The following is an 8094-nucleotide window of genomic DNA, read 5'->3' as shown; positions in this document are numbered from 1 at the left end:
AAAGGGCTTTAAAAGAAATGCCACAGTCGGGCGTCTGAGCGACACCACAAAAAGGGCTTTAAAAGAAATGCCACGGTCGGGCGTCTGAGCGACACCACATAAAGGGCTTTAAAAGAAATGCCACAGTCGGGCGTCTGAGCGACACCACAAAAAGGGCTTTAAAAGAAATAATCATAATGAATATCCTGGAGGTAGAACCATCCCAGAGATACTTGGTAATAACAATAATATCACGGGTTAGTCAATAATAATAATAATCATAGATATCACAAGTCACGAGTAGAAATTCCATTTTCTGGTTAACAGTTTCACCTCCGAAGACCGACACTAAGACCGACACCTGACCCATCCCAGATTGTAATCCTTAACCATGGACACGGCTATTCGAATAGGTTTATTCTCTGCAGAGGGTGTACTCTTTACCCACGAGTAATGGATTTCTTTAGCCCATTGGGACTAATTCTGTCTACGGTCTTTTTGTTGAAAACACACCTAACCTGCACACACCAGCTTAACTCACACGTGTCTGGAATCACCCACGACACCTGTTAAGCAACTCTAAGTGGGGAGGCTACAACCTCGCATAGCATGGGCTCAAACTTATATCGCGCGCTCTAAGGGGTGGCCTCCCCTCTCGGTCCCAACCGGAAACACCCATGCCCCCGGACTAGGTGGCCTGCCTACCCGCTACAACCGGTATCATCCACCATGGCCTCTCTGTATGGTGTGTGCAAGAAAGAGGTTGACAACTTACTGAACCGTACTCTACTTGCTGTAGAGACGAGTGGTAGTACGAAACAAGTATGGGGTTACTGGAACAAGACTCGATCTACGGTCGACTCAGGAGGTTTAAGTATTCCCTGCATGATTAGTATAACGAATATATTTCATCCAACAGAGTCACCACTCATATTACCTTATCATGCCATACCAGACATAACCGTCCCGACGGAGACCGGCGACAAACTCATGCCTACCCAAGGCAGAGGTTTTTCCCGGGTTTCTGCCAGTATGCATGCAAGGCTCATGAGGGTGATTATCATCACAAGTGTGTTCGTTTCCAACAGCATGGAAATCAATAACATGCACCCATGCATATGATCATATCACATGAAATAACAAGTCCTTCGAAATGCGGTGGTGTTATAAATGCATCAACGATCACACCAAAAATATTATGCCGGGATTCAGAATGCTTGCCTTCAATGTGTGGAAAGGCAGGGTGCTCTCCAAACTTTTGAAAGTTTCTTCTCTTTCCCCAAAATCCTATTTAAAAATATATTTGAATTAACACACATTTCAAAAACAGAACAAAAAAGTTGTTTGAAATTTTTTCAAATAAATCTTAAAATAAACTAGACTAAATTTGAGGAAGGTAGGAAAAAGAATCAACTCATTTGGAGTTATATTTAAAAAGTTATAGCCAGTCAAAGATTTGGTCAAAATCTGTTTTTAAATAAAACAGAAAAAGAAAACGTTTCAGACGAGATTACGCTTTCGAAGCGGGGAAAACGTACTGCGATGGATTACGCCTTCACTTAAACACGTGGACGGCACGGGGTGTCACTGACAGTGGGCTCGCCTGGCCCACTGGTCAGGTTTGACCAGTCGCCGCGCGTCGTCTCCCTCCTCTGCCCGAGCGGAGCGGGGCTCCGGCGATCGTCGCCGGCGTTTGGCTGCTCCTCGCGGGCCCCCGAGGGTGGGGATGGATCCGTAAGGCTGGGGCGGTCCTCCCGGTAGTCGTAGGGTTGCTGGGGGAGGAGTAAATCGCCAGCAGCGAGCTCCGCGGCGGAGGAAGGCTTCGGTGGCGAAGTGATTTGTTGGCGGCGATGGCTCCCGATCAAAATTAAGTAGGGGGTTGGGTTCGCAGGGGAATGAGGAAGTTCTTGGTGAAGAGAACGGAGAGGGGGAGGTACTGGAGGTGCCGGATTGGTCGGGGCGGTGGCAGCGGCAGGAGTTGCCGGAGATGAGGAAGGAGGCCTCCCCGGGTCGAATGCGAGGCAGGGAAGCGCCATGGGGGTGGCATAAGGTCGCCTGCGTGCTCGGGGAAGCTCGGGGGGGGGGTCCATTTATAGTGCGGCGAGGTCGGTTCCGCGGCGGTGGATAAGGGCGGCCGGTGAACCGACATTCTGTAGCAGCAGGGCATCGTGGCGGCGACGAGCGCTAGAGGACATGGCTGTGGATGAGCTCGCACTGCTCCAGGGGCCAGGTGGCGAGCGTGAGAGGCTTTGGCGGCTCCGACATGGGCAGAGGCTGTCGGACGGCGGCGGCGGCTAGCGCTTGGCCTGCCGGGCGCGGCGGGAGCTGCTTGGCGCGTTGCTGCGAGGAGGGGAGCGCGTGGCGTGGTGCTGCAGAGCGGGCCAAAGCCGTGGGGTCAGCGTGTCGGCTCGTGTGCGCGGCTGCAATATGCGCGCTCTGGGCGCGCCCAGTGCATGCACACCAGATGTTCGGCGAAATGCTAAAGCATGCTGGAGGTCGCAGTTGAGGCTGGCAATTAACAGACCCAGGCTAGGGGCAACTGGGAGCCTGGTGGACAGGTTGGTTTGATCAGAGGTGCAAGTTCACAGTGCAATGCCAAAACTCATGTCAAAACTGATCATGCCCATAAGGTGTTTGACAAAATGCCAAGGGCACTTAGGCAAGTCTTGGAGTGGCCAAGAACTCCAGATGGGGGTCTCTTTAGATGCAAGAGAGAGTGGTGAGGTTAGTTTGCCAAAAGAAGAAACTTGTTAGTGCAAGTTTTGCAAAACTTCAATTCTGGACAGGAAATAAATAGCATTATTTCATGAACCAAAAATGATCCAAATGGTGCATGCTCCTGGATTAAGGGTTTAACATGGAGGACTACAAGTAGGAGAAATAATCAAGGGTATAGGAGCAACTAAAATGGTGGTTGCTGTACAAATCCTCAAATTGGACCAGAATGGAAATGAGGTTGATTCACTCAATATTTCCAAAGAACAACCCTGGATTTTTGCACAAAGTGGAATAATAGGCTCCTACTGACCTCCCCTAATTTTGGTAGAAGTTTTAAAGAAATATTTAAATGGGTTGCAGTGCAAAATGCACTCTGGACCAGAGAAGAAAAATTGAGCGCAGGGCTCAAAATATTTCATGAATGAAATATATTTTTGCATAAAAGTGATTTAAAAACATAACATGACATCTCCAAATTTTTGTGGAAATTTTAAGTGAATCTATCAAATGGTTGTAGTTCAAATAAGGCCATCTAACCTTGAAAAACTATTTCAAGAAAGTAAAGATCAAGCAATTAAATTATTTAATTAGTTACACTGATAAAAGGAAAGGTTTTCTTGAGAGGTTAAACAAGTCCAATAACATATTTGAAAAGTTTTCTCTTTGGGAAAAACTCATCATAACAGGGAAGGAAAAGAGTTAAAAATCAAAATGGAGCTCAGAAATCCAAAGTTTTAATTCCTGGAAATTTTTTAATTTAATAAAACAAGGCCAAATTTTTGGGGTGTCACAATACTATCCCCCTTAAGAAAAATCTCGTCCTCGAGATTTGTTAAAAACGGTGTTAAGAAAATATTTACGCAATAAAGATGTGGCTACAGTGAGAGGGCAATAAGTGGTGAAAAACCACAGTGTGAATACTGGGGCTGCGTGGAAAAGTCTGCGGTTCGGGACAAAAACGCGAGATTTCTACGCTGGATATAAATTTAGAATAACTTCTAAATTTAAATATACGCTGGTCGTACCCGAGAGCACAATGCTCTCTCTGGCCGACAGGTGGACCCGGGGCCCACTGTCAGTCTCTTCTTCTCCCACTGGCTCTTCCTTCTACCACTTCTCTCGCGCGCTTTCTCGCGCTCTCTCCACCGGCGATGTCTAATGCGTAGGGCATCTAGGCCGTACCGTGGTAGTGCACGGCGTGCTAGCTGCCGGTGCAGCGTGCACTCACCTCGCGGGCCAGCGCGCTGTCGGCACTGCTCGCGGATTCGACTCCGAACACTGGCGATCGGCGACGAGCGGCGTTGGTGGACTTCGCCCACCGTACACCGAGCTCGAGCTATAAAAACGGCCGGGGTGCCTCTCTCTTCTTCCTCACATCTGGCCTCACTTCTCCACCTCCTTCTTCCTCCATTACTTCTTACCGAAACTCGGGTGAGGCTCTAATGGCAGAGGCTATGCCGGACTGGTTTGTGATCCTGATATGCGGAGGGCTGGCGACACTGCTGGGGCTCTCTGTGCTCCTGTGCGCGATGATCTTCGACGAGTATCGCGACGCTGCGGCTCGGGTGTTGGCTCTCCGCGGTGGTGGTGATCACGAGGAGTAGATGGAGGTGTGCCGGGTGCTAACTGTCGTTAGAGGATGATTAGCTAGATGTAACGCCGTTGCAAAGTTTTGCAAACAGTGTATGTGTCCGAATGATTATGGTTGTGAGTCTGCTGTGTGGTGCTGTGTGAAATTAATTAATCCGCATCGTGAGAAGGGGCAGGTGTAGCAATTCAGGGAAAAGAAATCTCACTCCAGGATTTTGCGGGGGAAAAACAGTTAATTTAAAAGGAACATAAACCACAACAAAAACTACACACATTAGTAGAAGCCAAATAATTGACTCGTCGTACAAACTCAGGGTATCACGCATAAGTCACACACATAAATAAATGCTGCAAGGGACAAATACAATAGTGACGTCTAAAATGAAAACAGTAACTGGGTGGGGTCCTGATAAAATGTCTCTGGTAAAGGAATACACTCCTCTCCTATTGGAGGAAGTGGATTGACCAGTCGATGTATGCGTCTCTCCGGGTCGGGTCTCAGTGGTCTGCGATGGCAATCTGAGGATTTAAATCTGCGAGGCTCTGGAGATAATCCATCACTCGCTGGTTCAAATGCTCTTGAGCAATGATGTACTGGATAAGGTTGGCCAGAACTGGGTCTCTCTCAATACGTCCACCGGGAAAAGATGTTACTTCTCCGGGTGCTGCACGACTCGGAAAGTAATAATATCCTCGTTCGCGGGCATAGGGTACTGCGGATCGAAGACGAGCAATCGCTTCTTTCGCAGCAGCTTCTATGGCCAGGTGTGGGGTTGGCATAGATTTCCCCATGAAGGAAATTTCCGTTGGATCTTGATTGGAGTCTACAGGAGGGATGTGTACTGCTGCCCAATATTCCGAGGTGGAAGAGGTGATCCTCGATTTGAACAGCTCGTACTGAGGTGGCTGGGTAGAACCCATGGTACTGCGGGTAAAATCCCACAATATTTTGACAAAGCTACCTGGGGTTGCATCTGGGGTTCTCAGATGAATGCTGGGGCTCGGCATGACAGGAAAAAGTGCGAGTGTGGTGCAGAAAGTGAGGGTTGCTGGGTAAGGTCACAAGGTGGCCTTTATATAGCAATGGAGCTGGATTCGTTTTACCGTGGTGAAAGGTAATAAATTTACCAGCTTAGCTCCAAAGGTCGGGTCAGTGTCAGAAATACACATATCTCATAAAGAGACGTGTTACTGTGGTTGTTGTCGGGTTGGTTTTGGTAGCTGTGCCCGGAAAATGTGCAACTATGCGCTGACCAAATATGCAAGGCTACTATTAAAACAGAGGCAGAACGACAGGCTGCGTTAAAATACACGGTCACATGATTACAAAGCGAGGATACACTGAAACTCGGTGCTACTCATACGGCTTAGTCTACCTCGTTTATGTCTAAACGGGCGTGCCTGGTGGATGTCGAGGCTTCTCCACGTGTCTCACTGCCGGGATTAGTCGGAGATGGCGGAAGAACGACAGGGTCGGGGTAGTGATGATGACCATCGCGGGGATTGTTGGCCACAACCCCGTTGGAGTGTGCTCCCAAAATGCGACGAAGCACTTCTGGGGTTATCGCAGCACCTTGGCCGATGGCTGGAGCTGATCTTGGAGTCTCGATCGGTTGTCCAAACAGCACGACTGGGTTGTCGGCGTTGGGCTCGTTCTCTTCTCTCGCTGGGGCTCGACGAACCAGCTCTCCACGAGCTGCGATTAGATCAATAGTGATCTGGTCGAACAATGCCTCTAGTGCACTTACATAACGCACTAGGTGCAACAATGCGGGGTCCGTCTCATGATCTCCGTTGGAAACTTGGGCTGGTCTACCATACCCTTCACGTCTGGGGTAGTAGTGGAACGAGCGACAGTTAACTCTGGGCGACAAGTGCCTGAGATGAACTATAGCCTCTCGAGCGGCTAGCTGGATGGCTTGTGGCTCAAAGGAAGTTGTCCTTCCGGTGAACCTGTAGGGGCGCTCGGGTGCTAGACCCCTACCGTAGATGTGCACAGTGGCCCAGAATTGACGGTCTTCACCGCTCATGGGTCCTTGATACACAACATATTCTGGTGGCTCTTCTAACGCGTAGGCACGACGGGTGAGGTTTGCGAGGATGGTCACAAAACCTCCAAGGTTGGTTGCTGTGGTTTCGTTGTGCACTATGGGTCCAGGCATTGTGGCTCGGTTTGGGGTAGCGGCTGTGCTGTGCTGGGTTGAGGCTAGCGTGCCCTTTTTATAAGAAAAAGGGGATGGAGTCTTCCTTCGCACGCTTGCGGAAAAGGACTATTTAGGGGCCGGTCACTAGCGCATGAGCGACAGGTTAGGTTGATAGGTTGGGCACCGACTGCCAAAAGGTGTTGGGTCACTGTGTGGCTATCTTGCACGAGAAGCTTGGCTGGGGTTTGGCTAAGGTCTAGTGGGTTGGTTTGCCTAAGTTTTTCGACCTGGCTAAGATTTAGCCAATGGTTAGCCTGGCTCTGATACCAAGTCTGTCACGACCGGTTTTCCGGGTAATAAATTTCCAGAAAAGACCGTCGTGCTCATCAGCCCCAGGATTACTGTTAGCTGATGAGGCTCCAACTTGATACAGAAATTCCAAGCAAAATACAAAATATGTAGTACAAGACCATTCTGGCTTGTGAGTACAACAAAGGGTTTCTAGTGGTTGATGGCGGAAGCGGGTTGTGAAACATCAGTGTCTATGGGACTCCATTTCCCATGGGAACATCTGACCAGGTTAATTCCTATCTTCGCGAGGCTGCTATCTCCATTGAGTGGGTTCCGGGGCTGGCATCGCGTCGCTCCTCTCCGTGCAAGAAAATCTGGCCAAGACAATAGCCAGGGACGAGCCAGTGAGTACTTTGAATGTACTCGCAAACATTATGAACACAAGTATAATATAACAATGATGTGCTGAAAATATTTTATGCTCATGACGTCAGTCACAAAAGATAAATGAAACCCTGATGCGTGCAAGCAAGTTATTTATAAAATGCAATAACATGGTAGTATAAAAATTTATGAAACAAGTAACAAGCAATGCCACAGTCGGGCGTCTTAGCGACACCACATAAAGGGCTTTAAAAGAAATGCCACTGTCGGGCGTCTGAGCGACACCACATAAAGGGCTTTAAAAGAAATGCCACAGTCGGGCGTCTGAGCGACACCACATAAAGGGCTTTAAAAGAAATGCCACAGTCGGGCGTCTGAGCGACACCACAAAAAGGGCTTTAAAAGAATTGCCACGGTCGGGCGTCTGAGCGACACCACATAAAGGGCTTTAAAAGAAATGCCATAGTCGGGCGTCTGAGCGACACCACAAAAAGGGCTTTAAAAGAAATAATCATAATGAATATCCCGGAGGTAGAACCATCCCAGAGATACTTGGTAATAACAATAATATCACGGGTTAGTCAATAATAATAATAATCATAGATATCACAAGTCACGAGTAGAAATTCCATTTTCTGGTTAACAGTTTCACCTCCGAAGACCGACACTAAGACCGACACCTGACCCATCCCAGACTGTAATCCTTAACCATGGACACGGCTATTCGAATAGGTTTATTCTCTGGAGAGGGTGTACTCTTTACCCACGAGTAACGGATTTCTTTAGCCCATTGGGACTAATTCCGTCTACGGTCTTTTTGTTGAAAACACACCTAACCTGCACACACCAGCTTAACTCACACGTGTCTGGAATCACCCACGACACCTGTTAAGCAACTCTAAGTGGGGAGGCTACAACCTCGCGTAGCATGGGATCAAACTTATATCGCGCGCTCTAAGGGGTGGCCTCCCCTCTCGGTCCCAACCGG

The sequence above is a fragment of the Triticum aestivum genome, chromosome 3B (assembly GCF_018294505.1).
Source record: "Triticum aestivum cultivar Chinese Spring chromosome 3B, IWGSC CS RefSeq v2.1, whole genome shotgun sequence".
NCBI classification, from domain to species: Eukaryota; Viridiplantae; Streptophyta; class Magnoliopsida; order Poales; family Poaceae; genus Triticum; species Triticum aestivum.
Note: the sequence above shows the minus strand (reverse complement) of the source record.